General features: G+C 45.9%; 1 protein-coding gene across 4 annotated transcripts in view; it reads left to right on the forward strand.

Moving 5' to 3' along the window:
* LPP (LIM domain containing preferred translocation partner in lipoma) overlaps positions 1 to 20,627 on the forward strand; it is a 249,100-nt gene that overhangs the window by 25,662 nt on the left and 202,811 nt on the right. For all 4 annotated transcript variants that reach the window (XM_087965599.1, XM_087965602.1, XM_087965600.1 and 1 more), the window contains one exon: positions 17,085 to 17,176. The gene's annotated coding sequence lies outside the window, so the exon portion shown is untranslated. The remainder of the gene's footprint in view (positions 1 to 17,084; positions 17,177 to 20,627) is intronic.

The following is a 20,627-nucleotide window of genomic DNA, read 5'->3' on the forward strand; positions in this document are numbered from 1 at the left end:
TCTGGGAGTTGAAGTCCATCCCTCTTAAAGCATGGCTGGCTGGGGATTCTGGGAGTGGAAGTCCTTCCATCTTAAAGCATTGCTGGCTGGGGAATTCTGGGAGTTGAAGTCCTCCCCTCTTAAAGCAGGCTGGCTGGGGAATTCTGGGAGTTGAAGTCCTCCCCTCTTAAAGCAGGCTGGCTGGGAGATTCTGGGAGTTGAAATCCTCCCATCTTAAAGCAGGCTGGCTGGGGGATTCTGGGAGTGGAAGTCCTCCCATCTTAAAGCATGGCTGGCTGGGGATTCTGGGAGTTGAAGTCCATCCCTCTTAAAGCATGGCTGACTGGGGGATTCTGGGAGTGGAAGTCCTTCCATCTTAAAGCATGGCTGGCTGGGGGATTCTGGGAGTGGAAGTCCTTCCATCTTAAAGCATTGCTGGCTGGGGAATTCTGGGAGTTGAAGTCCTCCCCTCTTAAAGCATGGCTGACTGGGGATTTTGAGAGTTGAAGTCCTCCCTCTTAAAGCATGGCTGGCTTGGGGGATTCTGGGAGTTGAAGTCCTCCCCTCTTAAAGCAGGCTGGCTGGGGGATTCTGGGAGTGGAAGTCCTCCCTCTTAAAGCAGGCCGGCTTGGGGGATTCTGGGAGTTGAAGTCCTACCCTCTTAAAGCAGGCTGGCCTGGGGGATTCTGGGAGTGGAAGTCCTCCCTCTTAAAGCAGGCTGGCTGGGGGATTCTGGGAGTTGAAGTCCTCCCCTCTTAAAGCAGGCTGGCTGGGGATTCTGGGAGTGGAAGTCCTCCCATCTTAAAGCAGGCTGGCCTGGGGGATTCTGGGAGTGGAAGTCCTTCCCTCTTAAAGCAGGCTGGCTGGGGATTCTGGGAGTGGAAGTCCTCCCATCTTAAAGCATGGCTGACTGGGGATTCTGGGAGTTGAAGTCCACCCATCTTAAAGTATGGCTGACTGGGGATTCTGGGAGTGGAAGTCCTTCCATCTTAAAGCATGGCTGGCTGGGGGATTCTGGGAGTGGAAGTCCTTCCATCTTAAAGCATTGCTGGCTGGGGAATTCTGGGAGTTGAAGCCCTCCCCTCTTAAAACAGGCTGGCTGGAGGATTCTGGGAGTTGAAGTCCTTCCCTCTTAAAGCAGGCTGGCCTGGGGGATTCTGGGAGTTGAAGTCCTTCCCTCTTAAAGCAGGCTGGCTGGGGGGATTCTGGGAGTGGAAGTCCTCCCCTCTTATAGCAGGCTGCCTGGGGGATTCCTGGCCTCCTAACTTCTCCTCCAAGCCCCAAACCCCAACCCAGAGACCCGTTATGGCTGAGTTCATTTCTGAACACACAACCCTTGTGCTCCTGTGTTTAGACCGCAGTGGCAATTCTCCGCTTCCTGTTTGAACAGATCATTCGCAAGTTTTCTGACTCCTTCCTTTGTTTCGTGGGCCTTGCAAATCATTCGAAGAATGCCTCTTACTTAAGCTTGTTGACTTCTGTCCAGAGCAGGGTTTGTTTTTTTTATTATTATTATTTTGGCTCAGGAACAAAGAGTTTAAAGGTCAGGGCTGCTTATCCCGGAAGCAGACCGATTTCAGCTTGTCTGGAAGTGGGCTTGTCCTCCTGCCCCAGATCCTCCACTCCCAGGAATGATTCTTGCAGCAAGCGAGACATTGCATTCCTAAATCAAGGTGACTCAGAGCTTCTCTGAAATATTATTTATTGCTTTATGGGTGAGAAAAAGGTTGCAGGCCTCTTTGCAAACATGACGGAGGCGGCAACAGCGTAGCTGAGTCAGGCCTGTCTGGTGGAAGATATCTCCAACATCTGCAAAAGAATGCAAAAAATTGCCTTTTTTTCTTTTGCAAAAGGACAGAAAACACACACAGGGAGAGAAGAAAGGGGACCTGATGGTATCTCCCAACAGGGCCTCCAATGCACTTCGTCTCGCTTTGGGGAACGGGAGGACCGAAGCCTCAATTGGAGCTGCATATGACTGGCACCAGACAGGGACTTCAACTCCCAGAATCCCCAGCCAGCATGCAGGGACTTCAATTTTCAGAATTCCCCAGCAAGCACTTATGGACTTCAACTCCCAGAATTCCCCACCCAGCACGCAGTGATTTTAATTTCCAGAAGTCCAAAGACACAATGCAGGGACTTCCCAGAATTCCCTAGCCAGGATATGTGGACTTCAACTCCCAGAATTCCCCAGACAGCACACAGGGACTTCAATTCCCAGAATCCCCCAGACAGCATTTCTGGACTATAATTCCCAGAATTCCTCAGTCAGCACACAGGGATTTCAATTTCTAGAAGTCCAAAGACAACAATGCAGGGAGTTGCAATTCCCAGAATTCCCCAGCAGGCATTTGGGGACTTCAATCCCCAGAATTCCCTTGCCAGGATATGTGGATTTCAACTCCCAGAATTCCCCAGTTAGCACACAGGGAATTCAATTTCCAGAATTCCCCAGCCAGCATATGTGGACTTCAATCAATCAATCAATCAATTCATCAATCAGAATAGAGCTGGAAAGGACCTTGGAGGTCTTCTAGTCCAACCCCTTGCTCAAGCAAGAGCCCCTGTACCAGAGGTCTCCAAACTTGGCCACTTTAAGACTTGTGGACTTCAACTCCCAGAATTCCCAGACAGCATGCAGGCACTTCAACTCTGGGAGTTGTAGTCCACAAGTCTTAAAGTGGCCAAGTTTGGGGACCCTGCCTTAGACCATTTCAGACAAATGGCAGTCCAGTCTCTTCTTAAAAGCCTCCAGTGGTGGGGCACCCACAATTTCTGGTGGCAGGCTTCACTTCCCAGAATTCCTCAGCCAGGGTGTGTGGACTTCAACTCCCATATTCCCCTAGCAACTGAATCTTCAATTGCACTTCCATGCCACCGTCTTGACTTCAGGCCGAGTCTTTTGGGGGCTAAGAGACACACCTCTTTAACCTCCACCTCACTCCCGTGGAGGGTTTCCTGCCTAAGCAGCGGGCTGGACTAGAAGACCTCCAAGGTCCCTTCCAACTCTGTTTATTCTATTCTATTCTATTCTGTTCTATTCTATTCTATTCTATTCTATTCTATTCTATTCTATTCTATTCTATTCTATTCTATTCTATTCTATTCTATTCCATTCCATTCCATTCCATTCCATTCCATTCCATTTCTATTCATTTTCTCCATTCTATTCTATTCTGTTCTGTTCTGTTCTATTCTATTTCTATTCATTTTCTCTATTCTATTCTGTTCTGTTCTGTTCTATTCTATTTCTATTCTATTTCTATTCATTTTCTCCATTCTATTCTATTCTGTTCTGTTCTGTTCTATTTCTATTCTATTTCTATTCATTTTCTCCATTCTATTCTATTCTATTCTATTCTATTCTATTCTATTCTATTCTATTCTATTCTATTCTATTCTATTCTATTCTATTCTATTTTATTCTATTTCCTATTCTATTCTATTTCCTATTCTATTCTATTTTCTATTCTGTTCTATTCTATTCCTATTCATTTTCTCTATTCTATTCTATTCTGTTCTGTTCTATTCTATTCCTATTCATTTTCTCCATTCTATTCCTTTAGATTTCTCTCTCTCTCTCTGCTCCTCCTCCTCCTCCTCCTTCCTTCTGCCTTTCAAGTGTCCAGAATGTAGACCCAGCGCTGACCGAAATAGAAATAAAATGGAACAATTACATTTTGGTAATTTGGAAATGGCACTCCGGTTGACACAGCCAAAAAGTACATTTGTGATGTTCTTTTTTATTTTGCAGCTACACATCATCATCCCTGCTGGCCCACTTCCAGTTCACAACCAACCACGGTTCCAAGTTCTTGTTCACACGTCCCGTCTCCTCCCCAGCCTCTTCTTCTCGCCGAACGTTTTAATTCCTCTCGGTTTGATTCCGTTCGGTTATTTCTGGCCCGCTTTTCCACCCCGATTAAGATGTGTTTCATTTCAGGGTTTCTAGGGTGATATGTTTCTTTAATTTTAGCAACTTTCAGATATTTGGGCTGCGACTCCCAGAATTCCCCAGCCAACAGCATGTAGGGACTTCAATTCCCAGAATTCCCCAGTCAGGATGTATGTACTTCATTTCCCATAATTCCCTACCCACCATGCAGAGACTTCAACTCCCAGAATTCCCCAGCCAGGTTTTGTGGACTTCAACTCCCAGAATTCCCCAGCCAGGTTTTGTGGACTTCAACTCCCAGAATTCCCCAGTCAGGTTTTGTGGACTTCAACTCCCAGAATTCCCCAGTCAGGTTTTGTGGACTTCAACTCCCAGAATTCCCCAGCCAGGTTTTGTGGACTTCAACTCCCAGAATTCCCCAGTCAGGTTTTGTGGACTTCAACTCCCAGAATTCCCAAGCCAGGATTTGTGGACTTCAACTCCCAGAATTCCCCAGCCAGGTTTTGTGGACTTCAACTCCCAGAATTCCCCAGCCAGGTTTTGTGGACTTCAACTCCCAGAATTCCCAAGCCAAAATGCTTTGGAGTTGAAATCCATGCGTCTTAAAGCAAAGGAGGCTAAGAAATACAGATAATCCTTGACTTACAACGATTCATTTAGTGAATGTTTAAGTTACAACAGCACAGAAAAAAGTGACATATGACCAGTTTTCACACCTACGACCGTCGCGTTGGGTCACGTGATCAAAATTCAGACGCTTGGCCACTGACTCATGATGGTCACAGTGTCCCAGGGGGGGTCACGAGATCCCCCTTTTGCGACCTTCCGATAATCAGTGAGGGAGCCAGATTCACTTAACAACCGTGGTGATTCACTTAACAACGGTGGCAAGGAAGGTCACAAAATGGGATGAAATTCAACTTCACAATTGTTTCAGTTAACAGCAGGCCTTTTGGGTTCGATTATGGTCATAAGTGGAGGATTCCTTCTCTTTTTAGCTTGCGGTTTTCTGGAAAAAACTGAATTTGTTGAATTCCGGGGACACTTTCAGGTTGTCGGAGCCCACTTCCCCGTGTCTCGCTTAACGACCTGCTTTGCGTCCTGGCCTCGGACCCCGCTTGGGTCATTCCTTGGCCATCTCGGGGCGGTGACCCCAGCCGCACCTGTGCCGCGGCCTTGTGGTGCCTGCAATCCTTCTGCGCATCTCGCACATCGCTGGCTGGCTGCGCACCGCTCTCTATATATAGCTCTCCACAGCTCGGAGCTGCTGCCGCGAGAGGTTTAAAAATATCCGGCTGGGAACAACGAGGGAGAGGAGCCACGGATGGGGGAGGCAGGGGAGCCAGGCCCATGGAAGAGGCGGGGATGCGGGTGAGAGAGAGGGAGAGAAAGACAGAAAGAGAGAGGGAGGGAGAGAGAGAGACAAACAAACAGGGAAAGAAAGAAAGAAAGAGAGAAAAAAAGAGAAAGAGAGAAAAAAGAGAGAAAGAGAAAGAAAGAAAGAGAAAAAGAGAGAAAGAAAGAAAGACAGAAAGAGAAGAAAGAAAGAGAGAAAGAGAGAAAAAAGAAAGACAGAAAGCGAAAGAAAGACAGAAAGAGAGAAGAAAGACAGAGAAAGAAAGACAGAAAGAGAAGAGAGAAAGACAGAAAGAGAAAGAAAGACAGAAAGAGAGAAGAAAGAAAGACAGAAAGAGAAAGAAAGACAGAAAGAGAGAAGAAAGACAGAAAGAGAAAGAAAGACAGAAAGACAGAAAGAGAGAAGAAAGAGAGAAAGAGAGAAAAAAGAAAGACAGAAAGCGAAAGAAAGACAGAAAGCGAAAGAAAGACAGAGAGAAAGAAAGACAGAAAGACAGAAAGAGAGAAGAAAGAAAGAGAGAAAGAGAGAAAAAAGAAAGACAGAAAGCGAAAGAAAGACAGAAAGCGAAAGAAAGACAGAGAGAAAGAAAGACAGAAAGACAGAAAGAGAGAAGAAAGAAAGAGAGAAAGAGAGAAAAAGAAAGACAGAAAGCGAAAGAAAGACAGAAAGAGAGAAGAAAGACAGAGAAAGAAAGACAGAAAGAGAAGAGAGAAAGACAGAAAGAGAAAGAAAGACAGAAAGAGAGAAGAAAGAAAGACAGAAAGAGAAAGAAAGACAGAAAGAGAGAAGAAAGACAGAAAGAGAAAGAAAGACAGAAAGACAGAAAGAGAGAAGAAAGAGAGAAAGAGAGAAAAAGAAAGACAGAAAGCGAAAGAAAGACAGAAAGCGAAAGAAAGACAGAGAGAAAGAAAGACAGAAAGACAGAAAGAGAGAAGAAAGAAAGAGAGAAAAAAGAAAGACAGAAAGAAAGAAAGACAGAAAGAAAGAAAGAAAGACAGAGAAAGAAAGACAGAAAGAAAGAAAGACAGAAAGCGAAAGAAAGACAGAAAGAGAAAGAAAGACAGAGAGAGTAAGAAAGACAGAAAGAGAAAGAAAGACAGAGAGAGAAAAGAAAGACAGAGAGAAGAAAGACAGAGAAAGAAAGACAAAGAAAGACAGAAAGAGAAGAGAGAAAGACAGAAAGAGAAGAGAGAAAGACAGAAAGAGAAAGAAAGACAGAAAGAGAGAAGAAAGAAAGACAGTAAGAGAAAGAAAGACAGAAAGAGAGAAGAGAAAGAGAAAGAAAGAAAGAGAAAGAAAGAAAGACAGAAAGAGAGAAGAAAGACAGAAAGAGAGAAGAAATACAGAAAGAGAAGAAAGGAAGGAAGAAAGACAGAAAGAGAAAGAAAGACAGAAAGAAAGACAAAGAAAGAAATACAGAAAGAGAGAAGAAATACAGAAAGAGAGAAGAAAGAAAGAGAAAGAAAGACAGAAAGAGAGAAATAAGAAAGACAGAAAGAGAAAAAGAGAAAAAGGAAAGAGAGAAAAAGGAAAGAGAGAGACAGACAGAGAAAGATGAAAGAAAGAGAGACAGAGAAAGAAAAAGACAGAAAGAGAGAAAAGAAAGAAAAGAGAAAGAAAGAAAGAAAAAGACAGAAAGAGAGCGAGAGAGAGTGCTGTGCGCTGGCTGGCTGGCATCCTTTTTCCATGCGCAGAGCTTTTGGCGGGGTGGCCTTCTGGCAAGGACCTGCTCGGTCTCTGGGGAGATTTGGGAGGTTCTCCAGGCTTGGGGGAGGGGGCTTGGTGTTCCCTGCCATGGATGGATGGGACATGGGGTAGAGGTGTGGCTTATGGGTACCGAAAGCGTGGTTGGTTGAGGGGAGACGGGCAAAGCCGAAGGCATTAGGAGGGCCGGGACCTTGAGAGCCACGAGCGCAGTTCCCTTCATAATAGCGGTTAAATTGGTGCGCTGCCAAATTCCTTCAGGATCCTGGCAGCTTTTAAGAGGTTGAAATACAGGGAGGGAGGGAAGGAAGGAAGGATGGAAAGGAGGAAGGAAGGGAAAGGAAAGAAAGGAAGGAGGAGGAAAGGGAAAGGAAAGAAGGTGGGAGGAAGGAAGGAAGGAAGGAAAGAAGAAAAGGCGAGAGGGAGGAAGGGAAAGTAAATAGGAAGCTAGGAAAAAAGGAGGAAGGAGGAAGGAAGGGAAAGAAAAGAAGGAGGGAAGGAAGGAAAGAAGGGAGGAAGGAGGAAGGAAGAAAGAAAGGAGGAAGGGAGGAGGGAAAGGAAGGAGGAAAAGAAAGGAAGAGAGAGGACAGAAGGAAGGAAAGGGAGGAAACCAGATTCACTTAACAACCGCGGCAAAAAAAGGTTGTAAAATGGGGTGCAGCTCACAACCGCCTTGCTTAGCAACAAACATCTTTGCAAGCCGAAGACTACCTGGAAGGAGAAGGAAAAGGAGGCCACTCAGAGATCCGAGCCAACCCTTCGTGAGGATGGGGGTCGTCGGAGGGCAGCCCTGCCCTTCCACCCTTCCTCTCCCATCTGGGGCCTTTTGGGGGACGCCAAAGGCGGCCACTTAGATTAGAGTAGATTAGCAGAGTTGGAGGGACCTTGTAGGTCATCTAGTCCAACACCCCCGGCACGCTCTTAATGTTGCCCCAGACTGTGTGTGTGTGTGTATGTGTCTTGCTCGATTCAGGAACCGGGAACGAGCGAGACAGCCGGGATGACGACAGCCGAGTGCCTGGTGGAATCGAGGCTGGACCGATAAGCCGGGGCATTTAAGGGCACCATGCATCCTCCTCCTCCTCCTCCTCCTCCTCCTCCCTCCTCCTCCTCCTCCTCCTCCTCCTCCTCCTCCTCCTCCCTCCTCCTCCTCCTCCTCCTCTTCCTCCCCTACCCCTCTTCCTCCTTGTCTCCTCCTCCTCTTCCTTCTCTTCTTCCTCCTCTTTCTCTTCCTTCCTCTTCCTCCTTCTCTTCTTCCTTCCTCTTCCTCCTCTCCTCCTTTCTCCTCCTCCTCCTCTCCTTCCTCTTCTTTCTCCCCTGCCCCTCTTCCTCCTCCTTTCCTTTTTCTCCTTCTCTTCCTTTTCCTCTTCCTCCTCTTCCTCTTCCTACCTCTTCCTCCTCCCATCCTTTTTCTCTACCTCTTCGTCTTCCTTCCTCCTCTACCTCTTTTCTTCCTCCTCCTCCTCCTCCTCCTCCTCCTCCTCCTCCTCCTCCTCCTCCTCCTCCTCCTCCTCCTCCTCCTCCTCCTCCTCCATGCTGTTTGTGAAACCTTGTGTGCCCTGGCGAGACACACAATTCCCATCACATATTTGCGCCCTTCCAGGAACGGCTCACCTTCCGTGCACCCTGGGAAGCTGCCAGGCCAGAGCTGACCCCACCTCTAAATCTTCACACACACACACACGCACACACAGACACACCCCTTTCAGCTGCTCCACCGGCTGTTGTGGGTCTAAAAATATTCACCGTTAGGTTGGCTGAGTTCAAAGCCGCAGAGATTTTGGGTTGTGGTCGAGTAAGCAGGATCTTTGCCACCCCGCTGGGATCTAGTCTGCACGAGGAAGGAATCCAGGTCACCGTGGGAATCTACCCAGCAGCTGTGTGTGCAACGCAGGCCGAGCTGGGTTAGCGTGAACGGAAGTTTCCGTGTCGCGTGAATTCGTGGATTTCATGGATTCATTTATGTTGCTCGAATATTTGTTTCCTTCTCTCTTTTTTTTGCTCAGTTTTATCATAGGTAGGAATGGAAATAAAGATTGGAAAAGTAAAAGCTTATAAAAATAAAAAAAAAGAAAGGGGGGAAAAATGGCTTTCCAACCCTTTGCAATACGGGAAAATACTATCCAGAGGAAATCTTTGTCTTATGACTGCAATTGAGACCACAATTTCTTTTCTTCTTCTTCTTTTTTTTTTTGGAATAATTTTTTTTAAATTTTTTTATCTTTTAAAAACATCTCATTAGGTGAACAATGTGGTTCCAGGTTTTCACATCTCCATACAAACGTGACCATAATTACATACCAGCTTTCGTATCCAAATTCATACCATATTATTATTATTATTGCCTTTTTCTTTAAATAATCTCATACGTTATTTAACGGTATTATCCATAGCCAGTTCCTATATTCGTTACTCTTATTTTATACGATCTCATTTCATATTGTAGCTTGTTTCATTTGTCTTTGAATATTCTCCTGTCTTATTTAACAATGTTATCCATATTCTTATTCAATTTCTGTATAATAATTAAAACACATTTTCTTGTATCCGTCACATTTGCAATTTTTTTCCACGTTACCGTTATTCCATTCAAAGGTTTTCCCCCTTTTATTATCAATTCGAGCTTGCCACCCCTTTAACTTATACATTTTCCCCATTTTACTCCCTTTAACCCATTATAAAAATTTATAACAATATAGCCATAAATAATCCCTTAACTACTATTAAACACACACACACACACACATAAAATCAGATTCCACATGCTATTCCCTTTATTATACTCAAATCATATATTTATTCCAAGAAACACATACTAACTTTATATTCCCATTTTAGTCTATTCAATATTTTTTTTTAACAACTACTAATAATTTGTCCATTTCAAATCTTATACTGGGACCACAATTTCCGTTGTTAAAAGCAGGTACACCTCTGCTTCTTTGGGAGCAGAATTTTCTTCGCTAGCTAGACAAGTGAATCCCACCCCATTTTGCGACTTCTTTTTGCCATGGTTGTTAAGTGAATCATTGCACTCATGAGATGGTCATTAAGTGAAACGGGTTTCTCCCGTTGGCTTCGCTTGTTGGAAGGTCTCAAATGTCGATCACGGGACTTTCGCCACCCTCGTAAAATACATACTGGCGGCCCGAATTCTAATCCTGTGCTGGTGCAGGTGCTGCAGTGGTCATAAGTGTGAGGACTGGTGGTGGAATTCTGGGAGTTGAAGTCTGCCAGGCTTAAAAGTTGCCAAGGTTTGGGGGGCTCCTGCTCTCTAACGTCATTTTTGAGGGTAGAGGTTGAAAGAATGAATGTCCAAGATGTGTGGAGTCTGATGAGTGACGCGGTGGTGTAGAGGTGGAGGTCTCGCCTCACCATCAGGAGGCTGTGAGTTCGATCCTCAGTAGAGGCAGGTATTTTTCTCCCTCTGGGCAGGATGAGAAGATGTCTGCTGGAAAAAAACCTCCGTACTGGCAACAGGAACAGCATCTGGCCAGTCAAACACTCAGCTCCGTTCAGTTGCTTAAACTCCACCCCACAAGGGATTATAGGGTCTTTAAGTGATGATGAGGAGGAGGAGGTGAGGAATCTGATCTTCTGCGAAACCGGGAATTTCTCTCCTGCTTCAATAGACGCTGCCTGTTTGTGCTAATTGCAGATTACAACTGCAGTTGTCAGTTTCAATTTTACACAACGTCTTACTTTTCAAAGCTGAACGTTGTCTTTTTGCTCGGAAGGATATTTTATGCATATTTGCTGAACTTTAGTGAAAGTTAAAAGAAGCACCGGAAAAAAGTGTTCTGACCCAAAAACCTCGTTCCAAGGAAACAAACACCAAACGGAGGTAACAGCCAAACCTTTTAATGATTCTTTACGAATTCCGTTCCTTCCCGGTTAAAAGGCTGTTTCAAACTCATTGTCTCTGATAAGGACTGAGCCTGGCCAAGGTGGTGCAAGGCTGCCAAGAACACCAGATAAAGTGGCCAAGAAATATTTCAAACACAAAGAGTCTCCAAACACCAACCAAGATAATCTGAACGTCCACAAGGCTTGAGTGCAAAAACGTCTTTGCTTCCTGCAAAGAACTCCGGTTTCTCAGCTGGCTTTTATCCCTTAAGGGAGGGGCCATTACCTTGCAGCCTTACTCCCGAGTCGCCTGTGCTGCTGCAGCTGCTCTTTCCTTCGAGCAGCCCTGCGTGCACACACACTGAGCACAGGCTCCTCGGGGGACTCATCCTCACTGCTACCAGCCTCCACCATCTCCAAAGGCTCCACTCCCTGAGGGTCCTGGCCCCATCCCTGCATCACACGCAGGCCCCTCACCTGAGTCCTCGCTCTCCGAGGCCTCAGCCATCCCCACCTGCTGCCGGCGAACCACAACAAAAAGTGACTTATGACCATTTTCCACAGTTACGACTGTTGCGGCGTGCCCGTGATCCAAATTGGGCCGCTGGGCAACTGGCTCATACTTGAGACGGTCCCAGGGTCACGCAATCCTCTTTTGTGACCGTCCGACAAGCAAAGTCAACAGGGGAAGCCAGATTCGCTTAACGACCACGTGACCCACTTTGCAGTGGTGGCAGGAAAGATCGTAAAATGGGGCTCACTTGACAACTCACTTAGCCACAGAAATTTGGGGCTCCGTTGTGCTCGTATGTGGAGGACTGCTTATAATCGGTTGTTTTACGTTAATCCCCTATCGAAGCCATAATGCTGTTCCTTAGTAAATTTATTTGTATTGTAATGAGTTATATTTATTCCCGGGGAAAAAAAATAGACGAAGACATAATTATGCATATAGGCTGCTTGATTAGCATAATTAGTAATCAACACGTTTTTATTGCATATATATTTTGGATGTCATTTTTTTTGATTGGAAAACTGCCTGGCAAACTTTTGGGAAGTGTTGAAGATTGAAGGAATAACTAGCTATTGCATTCTTCTTTTTTTTTGCAAAGTGCAAATTAAGAAAGAGAGGAATTAAGCATGGAAACGGGGGCCAATTTTTTTTTCTCTCTTCATCCTTCATGCCAAACAAACAGCAGAACAATTTCTATGTGGGTTTTTTTAAAAATGCTTTTTTAATTGCTTCAAAATAGCATTTATTTTTTTTGGAGAAGTCCAGGCAATCAAACCTGAAACTTTTGGGAAACTTTAGAGCAGCTGCTCTTCGTATTTTTGGAAGTTATGGTTTTGACTGAATTTGCTCACAGTTAATTTGATTTTATTTATAATGTAATTTAGCTTTGGGTTTTTGAACTTTGGCTGTTTTAAGAGGGACTTCAACTCCCAGAATCCTCCAGTCAGCATCCTTTAAAATGGGTGGACTTCAACTCCCAGAATCCCCCAGCTAGAATGCTTTAAGATGGGTGGACTTCAACTCCCAGAATCCCCCAGCCAGCTTGCTTTAAGATGGGAGGACTTCAACTCCCAGAATCCCCAGCTAGCCATGCTTTAAGATGGGAGGACTTCCACTCCCAGAATCCCCCAGCCAGAATGCTTTAAGAGGGGTGGACTTCAACTCCCAGAATCCCCCAGCTAGAATGCTTTAAGATGGGTGGACTTCAACTCCCAGAATCCCCCAGCCAGCCTGCTTTAAGATGGGAGGACTTCAACTCCCAGAATCCCCCAGCTAGCCATACTTTAAGATGGGTGGATTTCAACTCCCAGAATCCCCCAGCCAGAATGCTTTAAGAGGGGTGGACTTCAACTCCCAGAATCCCCCAGCCAGCCATACTTTAAGATGGGTGGACTTCAACTCCCAGAAATTCAATGAAAGAATTGGCCATCTCTGCCGAAAACTGCCTTGCTTAGCGATGGAATTTTTGGTCTCCATTTTGGTTGTAACTCGAGGACTGCCTGTACCCGTGATTCACTTTAAGAAATAATCCGACTGCATTTGTGATTTTATTTTTCTCCTAGATGATGATGTTTTTCTCTGTGTTTGTATGTTTGTGTTTTGCTGCCCTGAGTGATGTCAACACGTCGGCTGTAAATAAATCGGCTGAGATTTGTTCTCCTGGCTTAGTGTGTGTCTCTCTGGGGTGTGTGTGTGTCTCGCATTCTTGGCAACACAATCCCGCTTGTTTCTGCCTTCCCACCTTCTCCCTTTCCCCTTACTTAGGGGGAACGTCCTGTGCCCAGGGCACCTGCCAGCTTTTGTGGTGTGGCTAAAAGTACAAATACATACATCAGTTGCGTTGAAAAGTGAATATTTATTTTTAAGGGGCTTTCAGGACAAAAAATTGGTTGGGTAATAAAACGTCTGGAAGGAAACTATTGAATTCAGAGAGCATCAAGGACCCCACAGTGTTGTTGTTGTTGTTGTTGCTGTTGCCGTTGCAACAGTTCTTTTCCTCTCCTCCTCCTCCTCCTCCTCCTCCTCCTCCTCCTCTTCCTCCTCCTCCTCCTCTTCCTCTTCCTTCCTTTTCCTCTTCCTCTTCTTTTCTCCTCCTCCTCTTCCTGCACCTTTCTTTCTTTCTCTTCCTTCCTTCCTTCCTTCCTTCCTTCCTTCCTTCCTTCCTTCCTTCCTTCCTTCCTTCCTTCCTTCCTTCCTTCCTTCCTTCCTTCCTTTCTTTCTTTCTTTCTTTCTTTCTTCTTTTTCTTTTTCTTTTTTCTTTCTTTCTCCCTTTCTCTCTCCCTTTCTCCCTTTCTTTTTCCCTTCCTTTCTTTCTCCCTTTCTCTCTTTTACTTTCTTTCTTCCTTTCCTTCCTTTCTCTTTCCCTTTCCCTCTTTCTCCCCCTCCCTCTTTTCTTTCTTTCTTTCCCTTTCCCTTCCTCTTTTCCTTTCTTTTTCCCTTTCTCTCCCCCTCTCCTTCCTTCCTTCCTTTTCTTTCATTCTCCCTCCCTTCCCTTATTAATGAAATATAGCGAAACGTAATGACGATGGAGCTACCTGTATTGTCAAAGGGGAAAAAAATAAAATAAAGAGCCTTTGAAAAGTCTTTTAGGAGAAAAAGAAATGAAATTTGGCAAAGGAAAGAAAGCAGTCTATAGCGCGCAGTTACCATCCTCTCTATACTTAAAACAATTTTTCTCAAGCACACATGTATTTCTAAGTCCTACATTTATAGGCCTATTATCATCGTTTTCTTAACCTGCCATCATCTGTCTAAACGAGCTTCCTGCTTCCTTACCCTGCTCCATTCAAACTCTGCCTCTCTTAGCTATCCCTTCCCAGGTGCTGAGTGCAGTCAGGTTTCCAATCCATTGAGTAGAATCCAACCATACATTTATCTTTCCATTGATCCGACTTTTTTAGCCACAATCAGAGCCCAGAGGCCCATTTAAGCTCTCCACCTGCCCCAGTTCTGTGTTCCAAGTATCTAATTCAACCGAAGATTCATTATCCTTTGAAAAATATATATATATAAACAACTGTAAAAGTCTGACTCACAGACGGACACAATACAGAAGCCTGATGATGGCAGATGAGATTCTGCCGAAACGTTGCTACAACTTTAAAAGAACAACTATAATGACGTGGGAAAATACCCGAACAAAGCTGAATACCATACATACATACATACATACGTATATATTTTCTTAAGTTTTCGTGGGTACTTACATGTATGGTATTCAGCTTTGTTCGGGTATTTTCCCACGTCATTATAGTTGTGCTTTTAAAGTTGCAGCAACGTGAAAGTCTGACTCACAGACGAACACTATACAGAAGCCTGATGATGGCAGACACACACACACACACACCGTGTTTCTCATAAAATAAGGCCGGGTCTTATTTTTTTTTTGAGCCCCGAAAGAAAGGCTAGGGCGTCTTTTCGGGGGTGACTTAATTTCCTCCCCTCCCCACACCCCAACCTAGAGTGCCCCATGCTCAGTCGCCTCTCCACGAGGCCTATCGGCCGATGGAAGCTCCCCAAAGGCAGAATCACCAGCCGCTTCTATCAGCTGGTCGAAGCGGCCTCGTGGAGAGTTGAGTGCGCATGGGCCGCTCTAGGTGGGGGTACGCGTGGGGGAGGAAATCTACCGGCCGGTAGAAGCAGCCTCGGGCGAGCGCCCACACGCACTCCCTCGCCACGAAGCCGTTTCTATCGGCCAACGGGAGCTCCCCAAAGGCAGAGTCGCCAGCCGCTTCTATCAGCTGGTAGCAGCGGGTTCGTGGCGAAGGGAGTGCGCGTGGGGCGTTCGTCCCGAGGCCGCTTCTACCGGCCGATAGAAGAGGCTGGTGACTCTGCCCTCGGGGAGCTTCTATCGGCCGATGTTCTATTGGTAGTAGATTGGGGTATTCTACGTGCAGGGCGCTCCTAAAGGCAAGTTTTCTCCCCCCGTTCCCCCACTTTCTCTTCACCTCGTGTAGTTTTAACGAACGATGTGAGAAATGGCGGGGAAACGCATGGATTAAATAGGCCTAAATTTGGGGGGTAGGGTTTAATTTCACCTCATGCCCCCAAAATCATGCTGGGCCTTCCTATTGGTGGAGGCCGTATTGTTGAAGAAACAGGGTGTGTGTATATATCTATATCTATATCTGTATCTCTCTCTCTCTCTCTCTATCTCTATCTCTATCTCTATATATCTATATATCTATACCCGCGAAAACTTAAGAAAACAAATATCTATATCTATATCATCTATTTCTCTATCTCTATATCTCTCTATATCTATCTATCTATCTATCTATCTATCTATCTATCTATCTATCTATCTATCTATCTATCTATGGTATTCAGCTTTGTTTGGGTATTTTCCCACGTCATTGTAGTTGTGCTTTTAAAGTTGTAGCAACGTTTCGGCAGAATCTCATCTGCCATCATCAGGCTTCTGTATTGTGTTTGTCTGTGAGTCAGACTCTCACAGCCGTTTCAGTTTTAAATTTAAAACTGACCTATATATATATATATATAGGTCTAGGTGTGTTCGGGTCTTTTCCCATGTAAGATTAAGAGTATCTTGGCGACGTTTCGGCAAGGTCCCACTCGCCATCCTCAGGCTGGTGCTTTCGGCTTCGTGCCAGTCGCTTTAAGACGCGTGGGAACTTTGACTCCAACTTTGACACTGCTTGCACTGGCACGAAGCCGAAAGGACCAGCCTGAGGATGGCGAGTGGGACCTCGCCGAAACGTCGCCAAGATACTCTTAATCTTACATGGGAAAAGACCCGAACACACCTAGACCTACATACCTGTACCCGTGAAAATATATATTTGTTTTCGTAGATTTTCATGGATACAGGTATGCAGGTCTTGGCGTGTTCGGGTCTTTTCCCATGTAAGATTGAACACGGGAACACGGCAAGACCTGCCATCATCAGGCTTTTAAGTCTGACTCACAGACGAACACAATACAGAAGCCTGATGATGGCAGATGAGATTCTGCCGAAACGTTGCTACAACTTTAAAAGCACAACTATAATGACATGGGAAAATACCCGAACAAAGCTGAATGCCATACATGTAAGTAACCGCGAAAACTTAAACACACACACACACACACACATATTTGTGTTTTCCTTGCAGGAGGACATTTATGTAACCCATTGCTCTTTCCTCCCCACCAGTGTGATAACGAGAAGACATTGTAAAAACATGTTTTTCAGTGACATTACATCCTTCATCCATTTCCAACCAAGGGCCGTGTTTTGACAGCTTGTTTTTATACCAACATAATGCAGTCCAATAAATTCTAAATATTGGTGTTTCTCATGCACAGGATGCAATTTGAGGGCGGTTGACTCCAGGGGTGGCCTTCAAAAATTTCAGCCACCGGTTCTCCGCGTGGTTGCTGGGCGGGTGTGGCCGTGGTGGGTATGGGGGTGTTTTACGGTTCTGGAGATATTGTGATGATGCGTGAATGGTATTTCGCTTTTATATACAATAGATAGATAGATTTGTGAAATGCGAAATTCCACTTTTCCTGCAAATCAGCCAACCTGCAGGTCCATCTAAGCCCGCAGAGGCGACTTCAAGGTCTCTCTAGGATGCTGTTCCTTTTACAATAGCTGTTTTTTTGTTTTTCCTCCTATCCCACCCCTGCAAGGTAGGCCTTTCCTCAATATTTTTTTTTTTTTAAAAAATCGCATGTAGAGTGCAAAAAAAATTGGTCCAGATTAGAACGTGATTTTCTGGTTGGGCGAGCACTTTGTTGAGCTGAAATTTGTTTACAATCTTTTTTTCTGATTGTTTTTTTAGGTTTTCTGATTCTTCGTTTCGTCCCATCGGACGTCCCTTCCCAGCTACATCAATTTGGCACAGTTGGGGCCAAGAACGGGCTCATACTCCAGGTAAACTTTTACCCCCTTTATTATGATGATGATGATTATTATTATTATTTAAATAAAGTTGGTCTTTTAAACTCGCTTTCCAAATCATTTCATAAGATTTCCTTGCATCCGGTTATTTATTTATTTTTGGACTGCGATGTCAAATTTCTCGGTTCCCTTTAAGACATATGGAACTTCGACTCCCAGAATTCCTTGCTCTGCTGGGTGGGCAATTCTGGGAGTTGAAGTTCCCACTGCATCTTAAAGCGACTGGCGTTGAGAAAACATTGGCTTGGGGGGCAAAAAAACCCATTCAAAAAGAAAAAATTAAAAAGATCGTAGCCCCGGCGACGCTTAACAGAAGCTCAAATTTCCTTGGAAATTGGAGCGGGGGGGGGAGGGGGAGGGAAATTGGGACGTCCACGGGGTTGATGGCTTTGATGATGCAGCCATGGCTGCCATTTTGACTTTTTTGACCTCTTCTGCCACGGGGGCCTTTGAGGACAGGCCAAACGTACAATTTTGAGCTTTTCCTTCTCGTGCTGGACAAGCCATCCCTTGGTGGCTCCGGTTTCCTTGGCAATCCGTTGGGGGAAAACGTGTCACAAAGGTGTTGTGTTGTGACAGCTGTGACTCTACTTCGTTAGATTTTGGGTCGAATGAAGCCTATGCCAGATTTTAGGATTTCAGAGTGGCTGAACGCTTGTTTCTTCATCTGCGTTTTGATTCACGAAGAGGCAGTTCCGCGGAGGACCCAATCATTGCTCATTTTAGGAGAATTGAAATCGTGGTTGTTGGTAAGGTTTGCTTGTCTCTGTAAGGCATGGCGGAGCTTTTCTTACAAGCGTATCGGGCTTCCTGCTTGAGCAGTGGGTTGGACTAGAAGACCTCTAAGGCCCCTTTCCAACTGTGTTATTCTCTTTAACGGTTGCAAAAATTGGATACGTCAACTAGACGTAATGTAGAGAAGGCTTAGGGGTGAGATGATCGCAGTCTTCTGATGTTTGAGGGATTGCCTTAAAGAGGAGGGGTCAGATAATTCTCCAAAACCCCTGAAGGCAGGGGTAGAAGAAGTGGAGGAAAACTCACCAAGGAGAGAAGCAACTTAGAACTAAGGAGGAATTTCTTGGCAGTGAGAACAATTATGCGGTAGAACAGCTTGCCACAAGAAGTTGTGAGTGCTCCATCTCTGGAGGTTTTTAAGAGATTGGAGAGCCATTTGTCTGAAATGGAGAAGGGCACAGTCCGGCTGACCACTCAGAGGAAGACCCAGGGCCATCCCCTCTTCTTCCTAGGGCACACAGGGAGGAACGGAGAAGGGAGCAACATGGCTTACGGGAGAGGAAAGGGCCCTGATCCCCTTCATGGGCTGCAGCTGGGAGAACAGGATATAAGTGGGGCATTTGTACACAGCTCCTTGCTGGAAGCAAAGCGTGCATTATCTTGGTCGAGCCTTATCTGGGTTTTGGCGTCCTCCTAACTGTGGGTGCTGCGTGATCCTTTGGAAGTCTGCAATTTATCCTCCTGGCCGGCCGTGTTAATTACTTCAGTGTGCTTTGTGTTTGTTTGTTTTTAAATTTCTAATTACTTTGGGTTCGGACTGCATTTCTGCCCTTCGTAGACTGTTTTTTTGGAAGAGTTTGATATCCAGCTGAGGATAATTGGACATTGGGGGCCAGGTTGGAGACATTAAAGGGAATTTATTCTATTTTGTGACTTTGTTATTTTTGTGTCACGTCCCGGGTCATCACAAGCAGTGGGTTGGACTAGAAGACCTCCAAGGTCCCTTCCAACTCTACTATTTTGTTATTCTGAGTGGTTGCCAAAAAGAATAGAAGAGAAGAGAATTCTTTATTGGCCAAGTGCGATTGGACACACAAGGAATTTGTCTGGGTGCAAATGCTCTCAACGTACATAAAAGAAAAGGTACATTCGTCAAGAGTCAAGAATTATAAGAAGAGGGGGTCAAATTATTCTCCAAAGTACCTGAAAGCAGGAGAAAGAAGCAATGGATGGAAACTAACCAAAGGGAGAGAAGCCACCTAGCAATAAGGAAAGAATTCCTGCCAGTGAGGACACTTAACCAGTGGAACTGCTTGCCACCAGAAGTTGTGGCTGCTCCATCACTGGAGGTTTTTAATAAAAGATGGCACGGTCACTTCTCTGAAATGGAATAGGATTTCCTGCCTGAGCTGGAGGTTGGACTAGAAGACCTCCAAGGTCCCTCCTAGCTCTACTTTGATTGATTGATTGGTTCCTTAGAAACTTTGGGATGGGTTGTGGGAGAGAAATCTGCCAGTTTTGCCAGGCCAGGCTCTCTCCAGAGTTATTGGAGTCCAAGGACCAGAATTCCTCCACGGGACATATAGGTGGTCCTCGACTTACGAACACAATTGAGCCCCAAAAATTCCCGCTGCTAAGTGAGACGCTGTCGGTAAGCGAGTCACCTGGTTGTTAAGAGAATCCGTCTTCCCCAATGACTGCCTTCCGGAAGGTCGCAAAAGGGGATTACGTGACCCCCTCCCCTCCGGGAGGCTGGAACTGTCATAAGTACATGCCAGTTGCCAAGCCTCTGAATTCGGATCAGGTGACCATGAGGAGGCTGCAGCAGTTGTAGGTGTGGAAAAACGGTCGTAGGTCCCTTTTTTTTCAGGGCCGTCGTAACTCGGAATGGCCGGTAAACGAAGGCTTGTAAGCGGAGGGCTGTGATTAATGCATTTTTATTACGATCACAGACCAACGTTTGTCATTCTGTAATTCCGTCCATCCAGGGATGGGATTCAAACATCCCAGCAACTGGTTCGGTGCCCGGTTGCTGGGTGGACATGGCCATGGTGGGCGTAGCCTACCGGAAATTCTGGGAGGGCCGTTTTTCGCCTTCCCCAGAGTCCGGAGGCTTCCCTCAGGCCTCTGGGAGGGCAAAAATGGCCTCCCCCAGGCTCAGGAGGCCCACCGGAAGCCAGAAACAGGCCCATTTCTGGACTTCCAGAACTTCCGGGAGGGCCGTTTTCGCCTTCCCCAGAGTCCGGAGGCTTCCCTCAGGCCTCTGGGAGGGCAAAATGGCCTCCCCCAGGCTCAGGAGGCCCACCGGAAGCCAGAAACAGGCCCATTTCTGGACTTCCAGAACTTCCGGGAGGGCCGTTTTTCGCCTTCCCCAGAGTCCGGAGGCTTCCTCAGGCCTCTGGGAGGGCAAAATGGCCTCCCCCAGGCTCAGGAGGCCCACCGGAAGCCAGAAACAGGCCCATTTCTGGACTTCCAGAACTTCCGGGAGGGCCGTTTTTCACCTTCCCCAGAGTCCGGAGGCTTCCCTCAGGCCTCTGGGAGGGCAAAAATGGCCTCCCCCAGGCTCAGGAGGTCCACCGGAAGCCAGAAACAGGCCCATTTCTGGACTTCCAGAACTTCCGGGAGGGCCATTTTTCGCCTTCCCCAGAGTCCGGAGGCTTCCCTCAGGCCTCTGGGAGGGCAAAATGGC

The sequence above is a fragment of the Notechis scutatus genome, chromosome 4 (assembly GCF_049901735.1).
Source record: "Notechis scutatus isolate UNSWTSFEM ecotype Mainland chromosome 4, rNotScu1.2, whole genome shotgun sequence".
In the NCBI taxonomy this organism is placed as follows: domain Eukaryota; kingdom Metazoa; phylum Chordata; class Lepidosauria; order Squamata; family Elapidae; genus Notechis; species Notechis scutatus.